Source organism: Falco biarmicus, chromosome 4 (assembly GCF_023638135.1).
Source record: "Falco biarmicus isolate bFalBia1 chromosome 4, bFalBia1.pri, whole genome shotgun sequence".
NCBI lineage: Eukaryota > Metazoa > Chordata > Aves > Falconiformes > Falconidae > Falco > Falco biarmicus.
In genome coordinates this window covers 102,096,568-102,104,720 of record NC_079291.1, presented here as the reverse complement: position 1 = coordinate 102,104,720, position 8,153 = coordinate 102,096,568, and positions in this window count along the sequence as shown.

Here is an 8,153-nt window from a genome sequence, read left to right as displayed (position 1 = left end):
CTGCTTTTAATAGGGAGAAAGGAAAAATTATCGTCGTCATTGTTGCCAGTAGAATTATTAGCTTAAACTTTATGCAGAGTGGTCTATTGGTATTTCAAAAACCTATTAGGCTAAGACAAAAAAAGTAGCTGGTGAATGATTTAGTATAAAAAGCACAGGTACAAAAGCTCATTCTCTGGTGGTGTTTTGGGGTGACGAGGTCACGCAGTTAAGTGCACTAAAGTTTCTGAACCAGTTTAAAATCTAAGGCACCACCACACTGCAGATGATGGACTGTTGTTTCTCGGGGGTTAATTCTGTTGTTTTTTTTAAAGTGCTTGGAGAAAATACTTTTCAAATAAAAACAAGTTTTAAAGGCATCGTAAATGCAGAGAAGCAGCCAGCTGCCTTAGTGGGTTTCAACTGCATCAGACTGGGTAAAGTTCTCCATAGGTTCTTGCACTGCTGTAACAGGCAACACCATCAGTCTGGAAGCCTCTTTCTTACTGTTTGGCATCATCAGTGGTGTGAAGGGAGCAATGGGGGGTGGCCAGCCCAGAGCTGCTCAGTGCTGTCTGGTGAACAGAGGTGCAGGGCGTGCACACATGGGCTGGTACATGAGGATGGAGAAAAGTGTTTACCAGGCAGCCCACAGCCAAAACTTTGCAGCTGCTTTCATCACATGATTGAGTCTGACCCACACAAGGAACTCCTTGGGGCCTGACGGAGTGAAGCAAAGTTTTGCAAAGTCCTCCCACCATGTGTAGGGGTGAGTACTGGTCTACTAAAACAATATTTTCAAGAAAACGCCTAATGAACTTTGGGTTTGCTCCTTTGACCCCCCCAGGAGTTGCATCTCACTTCTGTGGAAATGAACCTGGGCATAACTCCTTACTCATGAAGAAAAAAAATAACCTGAGTTCCTTTTTCAGCGTGTGTATGTAAATTCCAGCCCTTTCTATCACTGCTGCTTTTTAACCCTGCAGCCTCCTCCCCAGCCCTGTTTGCAAGCCCTGCTCACGAATGACAAGAAAGCACACACAACTGGGACGAGGCCTTCCTGCATCATTTCAGAGGAGTTAATCATCTCTCTCTAACTTGTTTAGCGAGGCTTAGTGCAAACACCCATTAAAAAAAGGAAAAAAAAGGAAAAAAAAAAAAAGCAGCAGTTTATAGCATACCGTGCAAGCTTCATTTAAAAAGAAACATGTTCATTTTCAGACAGGTTTAAAACACGGTTGTAACAAAACTCAGCAACCCTCCCTCCATATTTGAATAGCTGAGACTGAGACAAGGAGAGAACAGAACTAACAAGATCTCTTAAAAATAATTTAGGCTTATCAAGCTATTTGCTTTGGTGGCACATCACACGCCCATTCAGGCTTTGATGATGGCTTACCTTGGTGTTGCCTCTCTGCAGGCACTTTGCCGGGTCGGTCCAATCTGCTTGCGGAATCAGGGCCAAAACCCACCAGCTTGTCAGAAGAGGTGCTGCAGCCCCACAGCACCCGGAGCGTGCCTCTTCTGAGTGGGGTCTTCAGCGGTTCCTGCAACACAGATAATAAATAATCCTGTATTTGTCAGGTGGCACTAATCTGTGAAAGATCAAACCATCTCTCTGCGACGTATTGTGTTTGTCTCCAGACATTTTGCATAGCGGAAGAAAAACAAACAGCAGGGAATGGAAATGGAGCAAGTGTGTAAAGTTCAACGTAAAGTGTAAGCACAGAGCCTATATCAAGGCAACAAATTGGGATTTACGATCCTTTCACTACCACGAAACACTTGGGGACAGGCTTTTTGTGAGGAGGTAGCCCTGACATTACTTGCCTTTGGTTCCTGTTGTTGGGATTATTGTTTTAAGCCATGCTTAATTGTCATGTCTCCACGGCCACATCAAAAGCCAAGAAGATTAAGTTACAGGGAGTGTTTGATGTCAAAATACAAAATAAATAAAAGGAAAGCTGAAAAGGTACCGTATTTTCCATGATGTCTAGTGAGGGTTTTGCCTCAAACATCTCCCCTTTTTCTTTTTAATGTTGCAAAGGTTGCACTTTTAGTGACAAGATTTCATTTACTTCTAAGTGACTCCAATGCTTTCCTGCAACAGCTCGAAAGGGTTAATATCCCCTCTTTGATGGCAAACACGGTATAATTAACGCAAACTTCTTAAGTATCCTGGTGACCTGTAGATGGCCACATGAGAATTTTGTTATTTACTGACTTGCCAAACGTTTATTGCTTATAGCAGGACAAGTGGGAAGCAGGCATTAATTTTGATGCTGTTATCTGTGATTGCGTGTAAAGTTCATAGCAGAGAGTGCCTATATGTCAACTGCAATTAAATATTTCCCTATTTTTTAAAAAGAATTTCACATTGGTGGAGGGGGTTGGACCAGCAGCTTTGCAAACTGAAATCCTGCCCATCCACAGAGCAGGCATGACACAGCCAGACATCGGACAACTTCCCCTTACCTGCAGGCTGCAAAAGAAAACAGTCTGGCGCCATGGAGCATTTGATCCTTGGCTTCTCCACAGACACAGTCAAATCAGTACCAACTGTGGCAGGGCACAGAGGGAGATTTTGTGGTGTGACATCTCCCCTTGGAAACCAGCCTGAAAAACACCAAAAAATAAGTCAAAAGTGGCTATCAGGTGAATATGTTCTTTTATCACCAACCTGGACTGGATTAGAATGCATGACCTAGAAGTAAAATGCTTTGTTTAGTCCAACTCCCTGGGCCATCTGGTCCTTGCAAGTAAACATTTCTAAGTGAGATTAAGTGACTGTTCTTTAAGCATGGTGATATGAGTGCAAACCAGGCTGCTCTGGATCTAACAGATCAAACCTCGGCATCAGGGCAGCCGGCTGGTGCTGATTCAGGGACACCATTTGCTTGAACATCTTTGGGTGCAATTCTCCGTGGTGCCGGCTTTGCCGTCAATCCTGATTCAGTCTGATGTGTCCCTGTCAGATCCAGAGCTTGTCCTAAATTCAGGGTTTAGATTGCATCAAGGTGCTGCTGGGTGGTCGAGGGCCCCTACAGAGGAAACTTACGGGAGAAACTATAGTTTCTATAGACAGTGAGAACTATACTGCATTTGCAATAACAACTAAGTTGCATTTCTGAGCACCAAAAGCTCGGCTGAGTCAAATGCAATCACAGGGTAGGAGATACAGCAGAAAAACATCCAGCAGGTAGTAACACAATAGAGAACTAACCCCTCCTTCAGGGAAAGGCTTCAACATACCACTGAAGGAGGGAACTGCTACTGTTTGGTCTATAAAAATGGAATCAGGGAAGTATAACGTTAACCCAGCCTATGCAGCAATGTCAGGGAGAAAACAGCTACCTGCCTGTGTCCTGCTCCTGTGCCTCTCTGTGATTCTGTGCTCTGGGCTGCAGGGAGTTATTTGGAGGAAAGTTGACTCTGGCTCAGGAGGGTCAAGAGCGTATGTAAATCATCTGGAGTTGGGCCTATCAATGCCACAGCGTGAAGACGACCCTTGTTTCTCCTAAACACTTCAGTGCTTCAGCAGTCTTCCCCAGTGCTTTTATTTTCCTCTGGAGCTTGATTCAGTCTCCGTCAGGGAGAGAGGACATGGCAGATTTCTTTACCTGGGACACAAGAGCTTTATGTTGGTTGTTTTGTGATTTTTTTATCTCTGGTTCTTTCATTCACTCTCACCTGCCCACATTGGCATTCTGCTAGCAGGTTATATTGCTAGAGTGATTTCAGGGTGTCCCTGGAAATCCCTACTGGACTTTGCTGTAAAATTCAGATTAATTTACCCCCTCCTGCTGCATTTCAGCCCATCTGCTTTTTTTTGTTTGTTTGTTTTCTTTTAATTTTTGTAGATTCTTGTAAAATTTGGAAGCAAAAGCACCCTGTTTTGAGAGTTAATCTGTTAGATGAGAACTAGATGAACATGAACAAAAAGGAACAAACCAAAACCATTCATGTGACCTTTATGCCCACAGGCACTCTGGGCTGCACACTATTTTTCTCTATCCAAGCATAACTCCCACCAGCACAAGGAAGATGGTCTTCATGAAGAAGCACATCTCTGGAGACAGACCACTGCCTGATTGGTGCCAGTACTCACCCCAAACCCTCACTCAGTCCCTTTCTGATAACAAGCACAGTTACAGCACTTCATGCCTCAGTTTCCCCTTGAAAAACAGGCATAAAAAAGACATGACCATATCAGCTTTGTACAAGTATTGACTCGCTCCACTCTAGCAAACTTCTGGGCAAGTTCTAACAAATGTCAGTGTGTGGTGTGTACTGATAGGCACCGGGAAAGGGCACAGCACTCTCCTCTCTAGGTTAGAGGCTCCTCCCTGCCTTCGCTATGGAACTGTTGTACTGCCGTTAGTCTCTCCGTACAGCTGTCTGTGGCAAAAATGACACATTGGAGGAATTAGTCATTGGAGTGTATCACCCGGCTGCTCCCAACTGCTGTACAGGCGTGCACACAGGGAGCCCCACGCACACGCACACACACACTGCCGCCAGCCCCAGCCCACTGTGAAGCAGCCCTTTCCCCATCTCCCATGCTGTCAGCCCCTGACCTTCCTTTCACATGCTCTAATGGTCACTAGAAAACTGCTAGAGAACACAGTCGCGGCATTAAATAGCCTTAATTTGTCTCCAGGCCTTTCCCTTCCTCCCCTTCACCTCGGTCTCCCGCAACTTAACGTTTAAACCAGCTGAAGTTTACAACAAATCAAAGCCTCCCTATAGGCCCAGATTGTCTAAATACGGAAAACAGGAAGTGAGTAACCTTCAACGGGAAATTGTTCATCCGATGGAGGCCAAGACCCAAGGCCCGGCGCTTTCCAGTCCTGCCCCAGCACAGACAGACACGGCGCGTACCGAGCGGACACTCGGCGTTTCGCAGGAGGGAGTGGTTTAGGGAAACTTTTGCTTCTCTTGCAGTCACGTCGTGGCTGCTTCAAGAAAGGAGATGGTGTTTGTGCCTGTGCGGAACAATGGGTGGGCAGTTTGGAAGGCTTATTTTTAAGAAGATAGGGAATCGGATGGAGAAGGCAGCAAGGGTCAGAGGAGAAAACGGATAAGATGCATGAATCCAAACTAAAACCACATCTTGCTTCCTATGAAAGTGAAGATGGCAAGATAGTACTGCAAACGGCATTGGGCTGCTTCCAGCACACAAGGGTGGGAATAAATTTTTTTTTTTTGTGACAGCCCACTTGGTGATGAAAAGGAGAACACTTCATTTCCTAGGCAGAGAGAATAATAATTTATTTTTGTAGAGTAACTTGCCTGCTTCCCCCTGCCTGGAAAGATCCCAAATTATTTTACCGGCTGTTTATCTAGGGCTTATATTATTCACTACTGAATTGCAACCATTACTGGGGTGGAACACAGCAGCTGTTTAACAACTCAAAACAATGCCCCTTTTTTATGGAAGGTCATATTAAGATCCTCTCTAACTGAAGGTGAACTTCTTGTTACGTGCTGCATCCACTGGAGTAAAGCTTTGTTCACAATTACACTTCTGCCAGAATCACAAAACTGCCAAAGAAACAAGGATGCAGAAACACATCCAAGCATGCCCGAGTCCTTCCACTCCAACTCTGGACGGGGCTAATGAACCATGTATCACAAAGTGGTGCCTGGGTCATAGATAACTTTCTTCTGACCCCCCTCGGAGCCTGCACCTATGCTCATATGCCAGTTTTGCTCTGGTCAGCTCATGGGAGAAGCCCCAGCAACCAAGACTACGGTCTCTGATTTGGAATTTGAACTAGACAGAGAAAAAGAAAGCACAGCCTGATCTGGACTTTGGCACCACCGTCAAGGAGAAATGGGCTGGTTGGTCCTGTTCTGGTTCCGTGCCCCAGGGCTGGGAGTGCTACAGATGAAGGGCACTCCTGGGCAGATGTGTGCACATAGGACAGTCAGTCTCCAGAGGACATTCATGCAGAAGGCACAACTGGAATTAGACCTGCCTGACTGGGATGTTGAACCTCTGCAAAGACTGGAGCTTGAAAGAAATGTACAGTGATTGGTAACTGTTGGGTCTTTTGAAGAGGACGTGTTAGAAATGAAGCTTCTAGTTAAATCTCTTTGCTGCGGTATTTCAAATCTTGTTCTGAATTTACCTTTTAAAAATACATTAAATACTGGTTTTAGGCAGAAATATTTTCCCTCTTGCTCCTACAGTCTTCTTCTGCAATTATTTCCCCAGATTTCTCATGGTTTATATAGGTGAATAGAACTGAACTTGGGGCATTTGCTTCACAGAGATTTTCTCTTTTGCATAAAGATGACGTTTAGTTGGTTGTTTTGCTAACAAACCAGCTGGCTGGAAGAAAGATGCTCTTAATCAAACGGCCTCACTGCGCCTCTGGGGAGAACTCTGTCTTTTTTCCCATCACAACAGGTTTCCTCTTTGTTCTCTAGTGGGCAGGTGTTGTCCCACTGGGATGTGGTAAAGGGCAGGCTCTGATCCCATTAAAGATAGCCCCATTGGTAACAGATCAGAGGGGCATCCCTAGGTTGTGGGAGAGTATGCCTGTCTTGCTTCACTGGCTGGTGAATAATAGAGCTGGCTCTCAGCGATACTTGCAGGGTTTTTAACAGGAGTTCTGTTCTCCAGAGGGACAATGAAAGGGAAAGGAACCCAGAGAGTGATAGCTGTGTCTGGCATTGCCAGAAACCACAGCTGGTCCTGCAAGTGATGGGAACGGAGACAATACTTCTGTCCAGGAAAGACGCAAAGAAATGCTTCACTGCTGCATTATCTGCATGCTTTACCCTCCTTTCTCCATCACTTCCACAGCAGGCTGACTTTGAGGGATATGGAAGTGTATTTTGCTCCAGTAGAAGGTGAGACGCAGATAATCAGAGGTGGAAACGCTACTGTAACCCCTAGTCTCAGGAACGCCTTGGTCCTTCCATCTTGAGGGTTACAGTGGCTCTGTTCTGACTTCCTGGGAAAAAAGACTGGGTGCGTGGGCTAAAGGAGGTCAGGGAGCTCCAGCCACATCCCTGGTGTGGATGAGGTGACTGGGGAACAAGGGTTGTGGCTTGCCCAGTGGAGCCTGTCTGCTTGCAGTCCAGACATAGCATGGAGTAGTTTTTCTTCTGCTGACCTTGTGCTCAGAAGAACTGAGATAGTAGCAGAGATCTCCAGTGCATTTCCTTCTTCTGTGCTTTCTAAAGTGATGCAGGAGGTGAATCCACTGTTCCCAGGAGCTGCGGGCTCCTGTGATCTAGAATAGGCTCTACACCATCTTAACTGAGAGGTTTAATGCCTCTGCCCACTCAGTTAAGGCAGGATTTATCTACCCATAGGGTTGTGGCAATCCATTAGTCTGTGTTAGTGCAGGCCTTGGACATGGTCACATCCCAATGGAAACTTTAAGCTGGATACATGCAGCAACCAAAACATGCGGGTCTGACTGCAAACCATACCATAGGCACGTTCACAAAGCATGCACCAGCACTGTGGGCCAAAGGTTAGTTGAAATCAAGCAACCGCTCTTACAGACACGGTGTCCAGGCACAGGCTCCTTGAATTTCCTTTCTTTGGCGAGATCCCTTTGGCCAGTGTCATTCCAGCTGCAGCAAACTTGTCCATGAGGGACCCACACCTGCTCAGCAAAGGCCCTGCATCCTCGAAAGAGTTAACCCTGAGCTCCTGACTCAATGCACAGGAATGCAGCCACCTCAGGTAGAGTCTCACTGGGGCCAGCCTTGAACACCGACTTCATGGGAGCCTGCACAACTCCGAACTCAACAGTGGCTGCACTGGGTTGTGTCAGGACTGACAAGAACAGAGATAGTACCAGCATTTAGCAGGTTATATTTTAACACGCTCTTTTTACTTTCTTTTCCTGTGTTATTCCTTAATGCCACATGCAAATTACATTCCTTTAGGCCTAGCACCCTGCACGAGTTGGACATCTTTTCATCTGCACCCTCTTTCTTTGTACTCTCTTTCTGATATTTCACTCTCCCACTTACATCCTTACTGAATTTACATTTGTGGCTCACAAACCAGCCGGAGTCCTTTACTTCTGCTGCGCTATGGCCTGGGAAGACTGGTCATTCTCCTTGCGAAGCCACCACTGCGGGCCGCTCCTCCACACGATCCAGCCCTGCCACTGCTAGCCCTGCCTGAAATCACCGCCCCTGCT